The sequence below is a fragment of the Mauremys reevesii genome, linkage group 12 (assembly GCF_016161935.1).
Source record: "Mauremys reevesii isolate NIE-2019 linkage group 12, ASM1616193v1, whole genome shotgun sequence".
NCBI lineage: Eukaryota > Metazoa > Chordata > Testudines > Geoemydidae > Mauremys > Mauremys reevesii.
This window is the reverse complement of record NC_052634.1, coordinates 15565462-15581569: the sequence shown is the minus strand read 5'-3', so window position 1 is coordinate 15581569 and position 16108 is coordinate 15565462. Positions and strand designations below refer to the sequence as shown.

The 16108-nt window shown below is 48.4% G+C and overlaps 1 protein-coding gene and 1 long non-coding RNA gene across 6 annotated transcripts in view; one reads left to right on the top strand and one right to left on the bottom strand.

Moving 5' to 3' along the window:
- Positions 1-12120, top strand: part of LOC120375490 — a 41659-nt gene extending 29539 nt beyond the window's left edge. Inside the window, exons 2-4 of one of the 2 annotated variants that reach the window (XR_005586574.1) lie at positions 576-716; positions 4014-4240; positions 11488-12120. This is a non-coding gene — a long non-coding RNA (uncharacterized LOC120375490). Of the gene's footprint in view, positions 1-575; positions 717-4013; positions 4241-11011; positions 11248-11487 lie in introns of those variants that run through there. The other variant, XR_005586575.1, reaches the window with a different exon arrangement.
- The window catches only part of KIRREL3 (kirre like nephrin family adhesion molecule 3), a 262110-nt gene that overhangs the window by 9052 nt on the left and 236950 nt on the right, over positions 1-16108 (bottom strand). The window lies entirely within an intron of this gene.

The window sequence follows — 16108 nt, the reverse complement described above, 5'->3', positions numbered from 1 at the left end:
TAAAGCAAATTCACATCAGCTAATTTATAATTCCTGAATTAAGCCAGTCATTAATGTGACCTTTATTAACGTTTACACTGTGGCTCAGTTCAGTGCAATCTCACTTCATCATTAGCAGTCGCGCGGGGGGATTCATTTGCTTTCCTTTCTCGCTCTTTCATCCGACAGTAAATATGTGGTTCAGCGATTCCTGACTGGGCCCTGGAGCAAACTGATGCCCTGCCCCTGCCCCGCATCAGAATCGCAGCCGGGCTAGCTCCGAACTGAGAGAATGAATGTTGTGTGCGCTGATGAAAGGAGCTGAATTGCCAGCCCCGGAGCAAGGAGTCCTCCGTTTAGCCACCGAGCAAACCTGGGGTGGGCAGTGCTGGCCTGCCAGCGAATGCATGGATGGAACGGGCCAAGGAGCCAGCACTCAGGCTCCTAGATCCCTATCCCCTCCCTGGGCAGGGCTGGCATGTGTTGGGAGGCTGCAGGAGGGAAGCTTGCCAGGCAGTGCTTTGATGGCAGGAATCGATGACACCCAGCCCCCTCTTTTAACCGAACCGCTCCGATTTCTTTTCCATCTGCTACAGCACAGACTGGAGAAGAGCAGATTGTGTGAGAGCTGCAGAGCCAGCGTGAACAGCAGTCAGCCTGCTGCATGCATATCAAACACCATCCAGAGCGACGGTATATAAATAGCATGTTAATGAGGAGACGCTTAGTTTAAACAGGTGGGTACATGTATCAATACATGGAGCTAGACGTTGATTTTATTCCTACGATTCATGGGAATTATTTGTGCCCATATGGGGCCATGTGGTGAAGGGGAATGAGAGAGAGCGAGAGATGGTCTGAGCACAGGCGTGGGAGCCAGGAACTCCTCAATTCCATTAGCTTTGGCACTGAGGACTGGCTGTTCAGGTTTGGGATTTACCGTCCCTTCCTTGGTTTCCCTACCTGTAAAATGGCAATCACACTGCTCACCTACCCACTTGGCCCAAAGATGCTGGAAACATTCAGGCTTGTAAAGCACTGGGAGGGAGTATGGTGTAGTGGTGAGAGCACAGGACTGGCGGTGCAGTTTTGTGTTCTCTGCCTCTGACTCCTGTGAGACCCCGGGTGAGTCACGTGTCCTCTCTGTGTCCCTGTTTGCCCATCTGTCAGTGAGGGCTAATACTTCCTATCCTGGGGGTGGGGTGGTTAATGGGCTGATATTTGGCAAGCCCCTGGGATCCCCAGATGAAAGGCGCTATCTGAGTGCAGAGTGGTATGTTAGTCTTATGAGGCTGGAAAGTGCTAGTTTGACTTACTGCGTCGTCAAGGGGAGACGAGGCACGGGGCCAGGGACAGAAATAACTGCATTAAGTGCTGGCAAAAACATCGACGTTACCATTTATATTGAAGAAATGTCATGAAAAGCCTAGAAAGGAATAAAGCTGGAGCTGGGCCCATGGGCAGAGGCTTTCCACTGGCGCATTAAGGCACCAGCCTCATCTCTGGCACGACTCCACTGAGTCTGGTGGCGTTACCTCTTGGGGGAACTTGGGCAGACGGGTTTTGTGTTGAATGCCGGGTGTGTCCAATGGAGAGGTGACCTAGGTGGTTCATCGTACGCATCCATGAGCGGGTGGAACTCTGGCCTGGCTTATGCTCTGATAGCGCCCTGAGAGACATTTGGTAGGGATTTTTTCCTCCAAAGAAATTGACAAGTGTGGATTTTAATTATTTGCTCAGCTCTTTTAGAGACCCCCACGGTCCTTTTCATTGTGAAGAGATGGGAATCAAGTGTACCAGGTTCTGCACCAATCGTCCTGGACTGTGCAGGATGCGTTGGCGTAGTAGGGGACAGGTCGTGAGCACGTGGATTGCTTGGGAATGATAGGAACCCCCAAGGCTGCTCTATCTTACGCCGGGGTTGAGAACGGTATAGATCGGGCCACAGAATTGGAGAGCCAGAACTGGTTCTCTGACAGCCCTCTGATCTCCTGCACCAAGTGGATCTCAGTGCAGGGCAGAATCTGGGCCAGAATATTATGGTGCCTCAGACTGCCTCTCTTTCTGCATTGGGAGACAATAGCCAGGCCAGTGTCCATGCTATAGTATTGAGGACTTTGCCTTTAAGGGGTGAGTGCTGTGAAGCTTTTGTCATGCACAGCTAGTTGGAAGCAGATACAGAATAAAGCAGGTAATACTCAGTCCTGCCTTGAGTGCGGGAGACTGGACTAAGACGACCTCTCGAGGTCCCTTCCAATCCTATACTCACCCCCAAGTGTAGGCCGGGGGCCGGGGCAAGCCAGGATTTGCAGTATTGGGCTTGACTGGAGGTTACTTACTCTAGTTCCAGGCGTGCGTTGTTCCAGTGGGCAGACTCAACCAAGGACAGCGTAGGCCATGGAGACGCAGCCCCCTTCCATACCCTAATGATGACTCTTGCGAGTCGAGGGTGGAGGCACAGCTCTGGCTGCAGCGCTAGCTCTGGGAGGTGGGTAAATACAGGGCTGGCAGGCTGGAACTCACACTCAGGATGGACTCCTTTGTCTGTAGCTGTCTCACTCCTGCTGGGTCCCACGTGTGACCCGAGAGAGAGCTCACGATGGAATCAAGCCCAGAGTAGATGGGTCTGCAGGGCAGAGGGAGCAGGGAGCTAGGATGTGCTTTATTTAATAGCTAATATTCTCTCCTTGGTGGCAGCAAGGGAGAGCTTTGACAGAGCGGCCCTGCAGGGTGCTAATGCCCCAGCTGGACTCGCAGCCCTCTGTTGTTCCCATGACCAGGAGAAGGGCTTTCTCTGTGAGCCAGCGAGTGGGAGTTTTGCTCTGTTAGTTAAATACACGCTTTGTGCGTTCCAGCTCTCTGCCAGTGTCCGGGCCTGGGTTCCTGGCCACCATATGGACTAAGACACCAATATGCTTTTGTCCTTTGGTCATGCTGTTGTCACACAGATGGCTGGTGATAAAGCTACCCACAGACCTGTTAAAGCTGAGTGGCTGCCATGAACTTATTGCCTGGACTGCTGAATTCAAGGGCATAGCTGGATCTTGGGAACACTAAGACAGACCCTAGTTCTGCTTGGCAGCACTGTCTGCCAGCAGCTGTTGTCTGTATTCTCGGGACTAGTCACGGCTGCTCAGGGAGCCATCCCACGGCTTGCGTTCCCACGGCCAAGGCAACAGTTGCCGTTTGAGGCGGCTGGTGTCAATTTTCCCCTTCCAGCTCGGATGCCTCTGCTGTTGGTCGGATCTGTTTTTGCTAGAGAAATTTACAGCTTTTGGCCGAACCGAGCCTAGTGCTTCGGGGAGGACTTGGCCAGGTGCATCGTGCGGGAGGTTTTGGACTGACTGCTGCTGGAAGCAGAATACCCACGGAATGGCTGGTGCTCCTCCGAGAGGGAGGCAGGTGTGTCATTGCCACTAAGGCAACCGCTGAGAGGAGCCGGCGTAGGACCAAACCGAGCCTGGGCATGTGCAGGGATGGGGGAGAAGGTGCAAAGAGCTACCCCCTCCCGTTGGGTCCCTGTGCTGAAGCCACATGGGTAGCACGGACACTGCTCCAGGAGGAGGGAGGGATAGGGCGCAAGTGGTGACGCTCTCGGGTTGACTTAGCACCTGATGAGCGCTCAGAGCACCGTCACTCACAGGCTCCTACCAAAGCCAGACACCAGGCGACGTGGTTTCCATTTGTTAACTGTTTACACACGTCACACACAAACTACGTGAAAAGAACATTTTTAAGGCTGCAAAGTCAAATGCCTGAATTAAGGTGGCCTGGGTGACCTTCATTTGGCCCCCGTTGTGCCTATGCACCATGATAGGACCCGGCCTCATACTATTTCCCACAGTCCCAGTCTCCTTCCCAGCCACTCCCAGTCTCCTTCTCATCCATGGGTTTCCAATCCCCCTCATTTCCCATGCCTGCTTCCAGTCCCAGTCTCTCCCCAGCCCAACTCTCTGGCTTCCCCTCCGGTCTCATTCTTCCCTCTACATGCTCTTTATCTGAACCTGCTCCCCCACCTCTTACCCCAGGTCCAGGTCCAGCTCTTGTCTCCTCCGCATTCAAATCTGGCAGCTTTCTCGGCTCAGTTGCGGGAGGATCATTGAGCGCACAGGAGAAACAGGTTCCCCGGTCTCAGTTTTGGTGTCTGGACCCAGCCTGGAGCAGCCCAGAGCTACAATTGTACGGAAAGTCTCGCTCAGCACCAGGATGGAGCATTCTCGGTGCAAACGGAAACTTCAGCAATTGTAACTCTGAAGCTCTAGTAAGTATCTGTGGCGCACGGGCGAACTGCACTAGTTCAAAAGCTTATAATTTGGGTGGGTTTTCACAGCAATGGCAAAAGGCCAATCCCGGACACCCGGGCGACTCCCGCCTGCCAAATTTCAAGTCCCCGCTCCAAAGCACGAGGGCAGTAGCACTGCCCAAAAGAAAGGTTGCCAGAATTTAACATGGGCTAAACAACATATGGCTTGGGAACCATCAGGGCAAATGGTAAAGTTTGGCAGAGTTATATGCCACTGAAAATGGCATCTTATAACGGGAAGCGTCAGCAACTTTAATCAGCACTCGTGCTGGGGCTGTTTGCTGCACACCAGCCCTGAAGGGGTTAAAGTTGCTCAGCAGGGGCCAATTAACTTTGTAGGCTGCACCTGGGGGAGAGCTAGGCCTGATGAAGGTTAATTGATGACGAAGCCCAGCTGGGCAGGAACAGGCGGGGCTAGTATAAAGCCAGGAAGATGTGAGCAGAAGGGGGCTGCAGGGAGAGATTCTGAAGTTGGTGTCTCTAGACAGAGCGGTGGGCAAAAGCCCTGGGATCCTGTCTTTGATGGAAAGGGTTTGCCCAGAGGAGTTTCAGGGAAGAAAGCCTGTGGAGGAAGCCCTGGGAGAGATCAGGGAGGGTTGAGACTGTGCAGACTTTGGCTACTGATTATAGGGTCTCTGGGGTGGAACCATGGGCCTGGGTTCCCCTAGCAGCCAGTGGGAAGAGACTCGGGACTGCTGAAGATGGCATCTGGACAGGCGAGATTTCAAAGGGGTGAGTCCTGGAGAGTGAGAGGGGCTGCAATGTGAGTGAGTGATGGAAGGGGGCACTAAAGGGCAGGAGAGCCGGTCCCATAACCTGGCTATGAGGAGGCCCAACAGTGGCGAGTGAGACCCTGTATGTAACAGAGGCACAGAGCATTCTCGTCTCAGGAACTTTTCAAGGGAGGCAGAGCTCCCATTCGAGAGGGGCTGCCCCAGGATGAATTCTTGCTGAGTCAGCTAGAATCCCTCTGGGGGTCTTTGGCTGGAGGCAGGCAGCCCCTGAGATAAGCCATCACCCTGCTTCCTGTCTAGTCATCTGATATATCATTACCATTGTATCAGCACACCTCACAGGGGCAGGGCTGTGCTATTATTCCCCCTTTCACGGGCGATGCGGTGTAGTGTAGAATCATAGAATATCAGGGTTGGAAGGGACCTCAGGAAGTCAACTAGTCAAACCCCCTGCTCCAAGCAGGACCAATCCCCAGATCCCTAAATGGCCCCTCAAGGGTTTAACTCACAACCCTGGGTTTAGCAGGCCAATGCTCAAACCACTGAGCTATCAAGGTCATGTACGCAGCATGGGCTGGAACAGGAAGTTGAATCCAGGCTCCCATGGTAGTGCCTTAACCACTGGCCCTTGCTGCCTCTTTCCAGGCTAGCTATAGGCTGCCTGCCTGCCTGAGCCATGTGCAGTCTAATCCTTCGCATGCTGAAGGATTCACTCATTTAATGCTGCAAAATGAAGCAGTTTTCATCTGGGGTGTTGAATTCAACCGACCGGATATTAAATTCTTTGGCTTCATTATTGAAGACTATGTTTTTAAAAGAGTTCTCCCTGCAGATTGCCATGTCAGGTCCCTAGCCGATAGGAAGGGATGAATTCGTCCAGATTGGCACATTCAAAGTTACACACCTGCCGAGACCTGAGATGTATTTTTTTTCCCCTGGAATTTAATTATAATGTTTCCTGCTTGTAGTATAATTGGATGACACTTCTTGGCGGCTTTAAACTTGTGCAGGTCAAAACCTAACAGAGCGGCTGGATGTTGGTTAATAGATTCCCAAGGCTGCGGCTTTGTCTGGTTCCCTGACGAGGGCTCACTTTGGGACTAGCAGCGGTACAAACAAACAAACAAAACAAAACCCCCAGTGGGGATTTTTCAAAGCCGGCTAGAGATTTATCTGGACAGTTGGGTGGATAACAAGGATATTCAAAGCTAGAATGGTAAATAATAAAACCAAGCCTTAGATGGGATATTAAAAACCCTACTTTGGCGATGAACCAGCCCCTAACTCTTAAGGTTTGGGGGGGTTATCCCACATCTTCTCACTAGATGGATCATGGGGCCGATCCTGGTGTTTCTTATGTTGAATGCAGGAACACGAGAGCAACATCCAGATGGACAAATTAAGTCCTGCAATAAGCTGATTTTTTTTTTAAGTGAGCACTTTGTTCCCTGGTTCCATGATGGACGAAAAGTTCTTTCTATAAATAGTTAAATATGCCTTTGGCCACAGAGAAAGCCAGACCGGTACTATAGCCCAGGGGATAGGAGACTCACCTGGCACGTGGGCAGCCCAAGCTGAGTTCTCTCTATCAGCGGTTATTTAATTTATACAAGGTGGAATCTCTTCAACAAGGAGGGTAACCTTGGAATTCCCAAGCCCTGTGATTAGGGTGCTGTCTTTAGAGACCATAAATGAGAGTTCAAATCCCTCCTCTAAATCAGAGGCAGAGAAGGGCTGGGAACCTGGGTCTCCCACAGTTTGGGTTAGTGCTCTGATCACTTGGCTAAAGGGGGCTTCCAGCTCCTTATTCTTTTGGAGAAAGGCCCCTAACCCCAGGAGACAGTCCATGGCTGAAAATCCCAAGTGGAGCTAGGCGAGGGATATGGCCTAAGCCCCTTTGAGGCTACTGGCAGCTCCTCACTCAGTGTGCTTTCTTTTGTGGATCTCATTCTTAGGTCTCCCCAGGCATCATACAGGGAGCCTGGGTGCCTGACTTCCGGCTGAGGATTTGGCTGGGCACCTAACGCTAACTGGGTGCCATTCTGAGCCTAAGTCATCTTGTGGATCTCTATGCATTAGTTTCCACAGAATCGTAGGGTTAGAAGGGCCCGGCGGGTCTACTCCCCTGTCAAGCTGCAGGATGTGTTGTCTAAACATCAAAGGCAGACGGCCATCCAGCCTCTTTTTGAAAACTTCCAGTAAAGGAGCTTCCGTGACCTTCCTAGGCAGTCTGATCCATCGGCAGACTGTTCTTGCAATTAGGAAGTTTTTCCTGAGACTTAATCTAAATGTGCTCTGCTGTAGTTTGAACCCATTGCTGTTTGTCCTGCCCTCTGTGGCAAAAGAACACAATTTTTCTCCATCTTTTGATGGCAGCCTTTCAAGTATCTGAAGACCGCTAGCTAAGCTCCACTTTTCCAAATTAACCATACCCAGTTTCTTCAGCCTTTGCTCATATGGCTTGTATTCCATCCCTTTGTTCATCTTTGGCGCTCACCAGGGGCGGCTCTAGACATTTCGCCGCCCCAAGCAGGGCGGCATGCCGCGGGGGGCGCACTGCCGGTCGCCAGGAGGGTGGCAGGCGGCTCCGGTGGATCTCCCGCAGGCGTGCCTGCGGAGGCTCTGCTGGTCCCGCAGCTTTGGTGGCCCTCCCGCAGGAGCGTGGAGCCGCCCCAGGTGCTCACCTCTGGATCCTCTCCAGTTTCTCTACATTCTTTTTATACATTGGCGACCAAAATTGGACACGGTACTTCAGCTGAGGCCTAACCAGTGCTGAGTAGAGTGTTACTATTCACCTCCTGTGACTTGCATGCTATGCCTCTGTTAATGCAATCTAAAATAGGATTTGCCTCTTTTTTTTTTTTTTTTTGGCAACAGCATGGCATTGCTGACTCATGTTGAGGTTGTGATCCACCACAACTCCCAGATCCTTCTCAGCCAGTTATCTCCCATGCTGTATTTCTGCATTTGTTTTTCCTCCCTAAGTGTAGCACCTTACATTTGTCTTTGCTGAATTTCATTTTGTTTTCTCTAGCCCAGTTCTCCCTTTGAATTTTAGCTCTATCTTCCAAGTATTGGCAACCCCCTTCACCCGGCTTTGTGTCATCTGCAAATCTGATCAGCTTTCTTGGTAACAGAAGGGACAATCATTAACTGGGCAGAATGGCCAGTATCCTAGGTGTGCCAAACATTGATGAGGCCCTGCCGGGTCTGGGGCATCAAGTGAACAGGACTGGCTCTTTCACTGTAAAGCAAAGCTGGTGAGGCTGAGTTACTTTGTCACAGAAAGGACACGTTCTCAGTGCCAGAGATGGGAACAGAACTAAGGGCTCTTGCCTCTGTGCACTAGATTATGCTGCTCCCCGTATTAGAGCTGGAAGAGAGAGACCGGGTTACCTAGTAGATCCCCCTAACCCAATGCATGACATCCCAGTGCTTTGTCCAGGCCGGATTTAAAATGTTGATGAGGCTGCACCTCTTCCCTTGCGAGACAATTCCACAGCCTGAAACATTTCACCATCTGGAAACAGTTCCCGATTGTTAATTATTTGCCCTTTCTGATTTCATCCCTTTGCCCCTAGTTCTACCTCTATAGCCACCCTAACAACTCTCGGTGGTCTGCCAGCCTCCCTGCTGTGATGTCCCAACGTACGCTGCCTCTTTCATTCTCTCCTCTTAAGTCCATGCTCCCCCATGCTGTGTGGCCCTTCTCTAAACACCCTCTGAGCATTCCCACTTCTCAATGCTATCTGGTTGCGGACATCATATTCCCCATGAGCTCTCCCAGAGCAATGTATGGGGCGACAATCATCTCCCAAACTTATGACCCAAAGCCTCTGAAGTTCTGCCCAGAATTGCATTGACCTTTTCTCCTACCGTCTCTCACTGCAAACTGTCACCCTAAGGTCTTGCTTGTTCTTCCTGCTTCCAAAATCTCACCCTCTCATGGAGTCCCTAGAGCCCAAATTATCTCTCCCCCGCCCCAAGCTGAGCCTCATGGCATTTCCCCCCCACACGCCTAACCTCTGTGTCCCTTTGAATTATCGCTCTGCCTTCCCTGATGTTCACACCTCACAAGCTAATACAAGCTGTGAATTTCTTCAACGTGCCGAGTACTCTCCATAGAGCTCATTAATGCAGATGTTTAAACAAAACCACTCTCACTGCATCATCAACAACAGAGCACCCCACCGGATGTAGTGCTGTTCATCATTAGCCTTCTTACTGGCCTTCAATCCACATGCCAGCCAGGGCGCACGTCCAGACCTGTCTGAATTACTTCTATGAGACTTCATGAGATGCCGTGTCAAATGTTCGCCTCAAATCCAAATGTATTACAGCAAGCATAGCCCCTCTGTTTGCTAAGTTGTAATTCTCTCAGCAAAGCAATCACATTTGCCTGCTATGAGCCGCGCCTTAAAGTTTGCCCTCTCTAAGCGTTTTCTCTTGCTATGGATTCCCTGACTGGCTACCAATTGCCAGGATTATGCTTTTTCCTTTGCCTGAAAGTTGGTATCATTTGTAATTCTCCAGCTGTCTGCCCCCTCCACATTTCTTCCTTGGTGTTTCACAAACAATTACTCGTGCGTCTATAAGTTCATTACCATCTTAGGCTATCCATCATGCCGTCCGAGTTGCATCCGTGCATCTTGTCTAAGCCCTGCCTCCCCTGCATTGTTATATTAGCCGTTTTCCAGTATCCCCTACGATGGGCCAGGCCCCCGCAGGCAGAGAGCCCCCTTCAAGAAGACAGGCACTGTATGAAGGGTGGCGGAGAAGGACATATGAGCCAGAAACACCGTTAGTAACGTTACACATGCTCAAGTGATACGGGCGCAGGACCGGTACAATTTATGTAAACATGTAACACACTCACTCTCCCGATTGACACACACACGCACTAAGAGGCTGCGTTACTTCTCAGTTACCCCACTTTCTTTCTTTCTTGTCAAAGACAGATTGATTTATTTTTAAGTCTGGAGTTCAGGACGTCATTGATATTTAGAGACATAACTGATTTCATCCATTGCCTCATTTACCAAAGCGCCTCCTCTCTACTATGCCTTTGCCTCGATAGACGTGTAAAAGCTGTTTTAGCGCCCTTGCCCTGTTTGACTCGCTCCTACTGGTTTGGATGGGGGCACGGTCTCGCTTTTCCCTGCACAGCCTTACGGGCTGGACTTTCAAAGGAGCTCGGCACAGCGCGTGGATGCTGACTCGGCCCTTTTGAAAATCCGGTCCTTAATTCAGCGTCTTAATGGGAACTGAGCTCTACTGAAGATTGCCATCCAGTTGCGGGTGCTGAACACCTGAAAAATCAGACCCCGCGTGAGCCCTTTTCCACATCCAGGAGGTTTTTACCCTTAGATTTTGAGCTAGCGATTCCCTCCTAAAACTGATCACGGCAACTTTGTCTAAGCCTCTAAACAGAATGGAAGCTTATGGGAACCTTTCTGGGTGAGAAATCAGAGTAGGCGTCTCTTGTCCTACATTGTCTCAAGATTTTCCCTAGAGGCCTCCATAGGCATGCAACTCTCTATTTCATGGCCGTCCCCTTCTCCCCTCTGCCACCCACAACCACCTCGCTAGGTGTGAGCACAGTGATTGGTTTCCCTGTTATTTCCCATCTCACGGCAGCTTAGCAAGGATGAATCTTATCTGTCGTTCCACTGACAAACTTGGAGGAACTCCTTACCCGAGGAGGTTGCGAAGGCTAGGACTGTAACAATGTTTAAAAGGGGACTGGATAAATTCATGTTGGCTAAGTCCATAAATGGCTATTAGCCAGGATGGGTAAAGAATGGCGTCCCTAGCCTCTGTTTGTCCGAGGATGGAGACGGACGGCAGGAGAGAGATCGCTCCATCATTGCCTGTTAGGTTCACTCCCTCTGGGGCACCTGGCACCGGCCACTGTCGGTAGACAGATACTGGGCTAGATGGACCTTTGGTCTGACCCGGTACGGCCTCTCTCATATTCTTATGAGTCTCTTGCTAGGAACCTCTTTAGCAGCTGGAGCGTGGCCGTGAAATAGCCTGAGCGCGGAGCTGGTGCCTGCTGTCGGAAAGCCCAGGGCATCAGGGGAATCCTCGTGGGTGAACCAGAGGCTCTAACTCTGCTGCATTGGGAGGGGAGTGAGCAAAGGAGGATAAGGAAACATTTGATAACAGCAAGAGGCTGGAGAATAGTCTCCCCAAGGGACAAAGCATCAGAAAATGGCCTGCCATGAACAATGCCGGACAAATAGGGAGGAATATACAGCAGCGGAGAGACTGTACTTTGCCCTGTCCAGAGGCGAAGGGTGCGGCCTTAATGCTGTATCATCTACTCCCTCTGTCCGAGTCTCGGGGCTGCAGCACGGTCTAGCGGGCTAGCAACCGGAGAGGGACTTACTTGGGAAACCTCGATTCAACTCCTGACTCTCTCAGCGACCTGGAGTAAATCACCTCTTCTCTTTTCCCCGCCTCGTCCAGTTAGCCCGAGCCTTTCCGACGTACGGCGCCCAAGGCAACGTGATCCCGAGCTCAGCTGAGGCCTCCGTAACGCTACTAGCAATAACAGCTACTGAAACAGTTAGCTCCGGGCAGCTGCGGGAGAGTCGTTACGCTTTATGCGGTCTTCGCTGATGCCGATTTAACAGGCAGGATGTACCCAGGTAGCGTTTCAGAGCCCACAATGGATTTGAAACGCCGGTAGTCAAGAAAAATGACCAATCTCCTAGCACTGTTATAGCACTGTCCGTACACAGGCCTTAAAATGTTTTTATAAAGGAGGGTCCATATCATATAGAGTTTGAGATCGTTAAGGCCAGAAGGGATTGTTTGTTAAATCCTCTAGCCTGGCTTCCTGTGGAGCATAGGCCGTTACGTTTCACCCAGTTACTTCCGTATTAAGCCCGATAACTGGTCTTTGACTAAAGCATCACCCAGAAAGGCCTCCAGTGTTGACCTGAAAACTTCAAGAGCTGGAGAAACCGCCACTTCTCTTCCTCGTTTGTTCCAAACGGTTAATCGCCTCACGTAAAAGCTTGCGCCGTCTCATTTAAATTTGTCTGGCTTTAACTTCCAGCCAGTAGTTCTTGTTTTGCCTCTCTCCTCTAGATTAAAGAACACTTTAGTACCTGGTACGTTCTCCTAACGAAGGCGCAGAAACCCTGTAATAAGAACGGCCATACCGGGTCAGATCAATAGTCCATCACCCCAGTATCCTGTCTTCCGACAGCGGCCGGTGCCAGATGCTTCAGAGGGAATGAACAGAACAGGGCATTATTGTGATCGGTCCCCTGTCTTGCCGTCCCAGCTCTGGCAGTCAGAGGTTTAGGGACACCCAGAACATGGGGTCCCATCCCTGACCATCTTGGTTAATAGCCATTGATGCATCCCTGAACGTATCTAATTATTTTTTTTTGTTTTAAATCCAGGTATGGTTTCGGCCTTCAACATTCCCCGGCAGTGAGTTCCACAGGTAGACTTTGCTGTGTGAAGACATAATCAAGGTACCTCTGCCTTGTTGATAAACTCATACATTGAGCTCTTTAACTCTCTCCTAGAAGGCATTTTTTTCCACGTCTTAATTTTTGTGGCTCTATTCTGCACCCTTTCCAATTTGTCAACATGTTGTTTAAAAATGGGGGACACCAGACCCGGTCACAGTATTCCAGCATGGGTCTCATTAATGCCGTGTAGAGAGGTAAAAACCCTGCCCTGTTTATACGTCCAAGGCCCGCACTAGTCCTTTTGGCCACAGCATTGCCCCGGGAGCTCACGTTCACTTGCGTGACCCCCAAAACCTTGTTTTAGAATCATTTTTTCCAGGCTATAATCTCCCATTCCTTCTTCCTTGCTGGGTGACCCGGTATTGGGCTGTAAGAAAATGAGGGTGATCAGATGTCCTGGTTTTACAGGGACAGTCCTGATTTTTGGGTCTTTTTCTTATAGAGGCTCCTATTACCCCCTGTCCTGATTTTCCACATTTGCTGTGCGGTCACCCTAAGGAAAACACATTTTGTAGGAATGGGCCTAGTTTACAAAACAATCTCTGACCGTCCTCCTCGTTCTTTACCACTCTGCAATTCTCTGCGTAATCCGTGATCTTATATTTATTTATCTCCAGAGAGCGGATAAGAATGTTAAGCATCAGGGACCAGCACCAATCTTTGTGGAATTCCACTAGTAACACCCTTTGTGATTCCCCAATAGCAGCTACTTTTGACATCTGTCAATTATCTAGTTCCTGATTCATTTAAAGTAGGCTTTACTTCCACTTCACAGAGGTAAGGGAATCATTGAGCAGGAACGTGCCTTTCCCCATATCGCATCAACAGAGCCCAGCACAGAACCCTGGCACCCGGTCGTGCCCTCAGAGGAAGCTGTTTCTCCTAGGGTATGGCTACACTTGCAAGTTGCAGCGCCAGTGGAGGCTTTCCAGCGCTGCAATTAGTAAGTAAGTGTCCACACCTGCAGGGCACATCCAGTGCCAGAACTCCCTGGCTGCAGCACTGGCCATACACCTGGCTCAGCATGGGGAATAAGGATCGCAGCGCTGGTGATCAAGTGTGGCCACACACCAGCACTGTTGTTGGCCTCCAGGGTATAAGGATGTATCCCAGAATGCTTTTAACTAAATTACTTCCTTTGTTTTTTTATGCAGCCTCTGTTTTGTTGTGAACTCCTATTGCTGCTGGAGCTGCTCTACCAGAGCTGCTTATGCTGTGATCAATCCGTATCCTCCTCCCTGCGTGATTCACAGGGGTTGAGTGTTTGCTTTTTGCTTGACCAGCAGCACGAAAGTGAGTTGGCAGCTGTTTATCCAGCCTGCAGGCTTTTGCAGTTAAAGAAGAAGGGGCTGGGTTTTGTCCTCCACTCCATGCACCCAGAGCTGCTTCAAACAAGCTCCTGGTTGCTGTCATCAATCTGTAACTACTGTCAACAATGAAATAACCCCATGCCTGTCTCATTCACAGTATTTGCTTTGCTTGAGGGGGCAGAGGGAGTATGTTGGATGCAGGCTGTTTGCAGTTAACAGTAAGGGAGTGGGAAAATTCTGATTTTGCAGTGTCGGTTCCAAAAATCCACTCTGCCCCCCCCTGGTCCCTGTCACACTGCCCCACACCCCCCTCTTTTGAAAAGCCCATTGCTGCTACTGGGATAGCTGCCCATAATTCATCACTTCCAACAGCGCTGCAAATGTGGCCACACACCTGCACTGGCGCTGGACAACCAGCACTACAACTACCAGCGCTGCAGGTTTGTAAGTGTAGCCATAGCTGCTCCACACCCAAATCTTTCGATGTAGCTTGTATTTTCTATGTTTGCTCATAGCTCTTCCCTCCTGTGCTTCCATATGGGGGACAGTGTGTTAGCACCTTGGAGCCTTCTCCCTCCATCCAGAAAAAAAAACTCTAAACTCTAAACTCTAAACTCTAAACTCTAAACTCTAAACTCTAAACTCTAAACTCTAAACTCTAAACTCTAAACTCTAAACTCTAAACTCTAAACTCTAAACTCTAAACTCTAAACTCTAAACTCTAAACTCTAAACTCCTAAACTCTAAACTCTAAACTCTAAACTCTAAACTCTAAACTCTAAACTCTAAACTCTAAACTCTAAACTCTAAACTCCTAAACTCTAAACTCTAAACTCTAAACTCTAAACGCTAAACTCTAAACTCTAAACTCTAAACTCTAAACTCTAAACTCTAAAACTCTAAACTCTAAACTCCTAAACTCTAAACTCTAAACTCTAAACTCTAAACTCCTAAACTCTAAACTCTAAACTCTAAACTCTAAACTCTAAACTCTAAACTCTAAACTCTAAACTCTAAACTCTAAACTCTAAACTCTAAACTCTAAACTCTAAACTCTAAACTCTAAACTCCTAAACTCTAAACTCCTAAACTCTAAACTCTAAACTCTAAACTCTAAACTCCTAAACTCCTAAACTCTAAACTCTAAACTCTAAACTCCTAAACTCTAAACTCTAAACTCTAAACTCTAAACTCCTAAACTCCTAAACTCTAAACTCTAAACTCTAAACTCTAAACTCTAAACTCTAAACTCTAAACTCTAAACTCTAAACTCTAAACTCCTAAACTCTAAACTCCTAAACTCTAAACTCTAAACTCCTAAACTCTAAACTCCTAAACTCTAAACTCTAAACTCTAAACTCTAACCCAAACTCTAAACTCTAAACTCCTAAACTCTAAACTCTAAACTCTAAACTCTAAACTCCTAAACTCTAAACTCTAAACTCTAAACTCTAAACTCCTAAACTCTAAACTCTAAACTCTAAACTCTAAACTCTAAACTCTAAACTCTAAACTCTAAACTCTAATCTCTATACTCTAAACTCTAAACTCTGAACTCTAAACTCTAAACTCTAAACTCTAAACTCTAAACTCTAAACTCTAAACTCTAAACTCTAAACTCTAAACTCTAAACTCCCAAACTCTAAACTCCTAAACTCTAAACTCTAAACTCTAAACTCCTAAACTCTAAACTCTAAACTCTAAACTCTAAACTCTAAACTCTAAACTCTAAACTCTAAACTATAAACTATAAACTCCTAAACTCTAAACTCTAAACTCTAAACTCCTAAATTCTAAACTCTAAACTCTAAACTCTAAACTCTAAACTCTAAACTCTAAACTCTAAACTCTAAACTCTAAACTCTAAACTCAAACTCTAAATCCCAAACTCTAAACTCTAAACTCTAAACTCTAAACTCTAAACTCTAAACTCTAAACTCTAAACTCTAAACTCTAAACTCTAAACTCTAAACTCTAAACTCTAAACTCTAAACTCTAAACTCTAAACACTAAACTCTAAACTCTAAACTCTAAACTCTAAACTCTAAACTCTAAACTCTAAACTCTAAACTCTAAACTCTAAACTCTAAACTCTAAACTCTAAACTCTAAACTCTAAACTCTAAACTCTAAACTCTAAACTCTAAACTCTAAACTCTAAACTCTCCTTCCCCATGCTTTCACTGATCAGTCAGATAATAAATGCACAGTGACTGTCCCTGCCTGGATATTTAAAGTAGTATGGGGGGTGGGGGAATACCCCACCTCACCAAACAACTGTGCAAACATC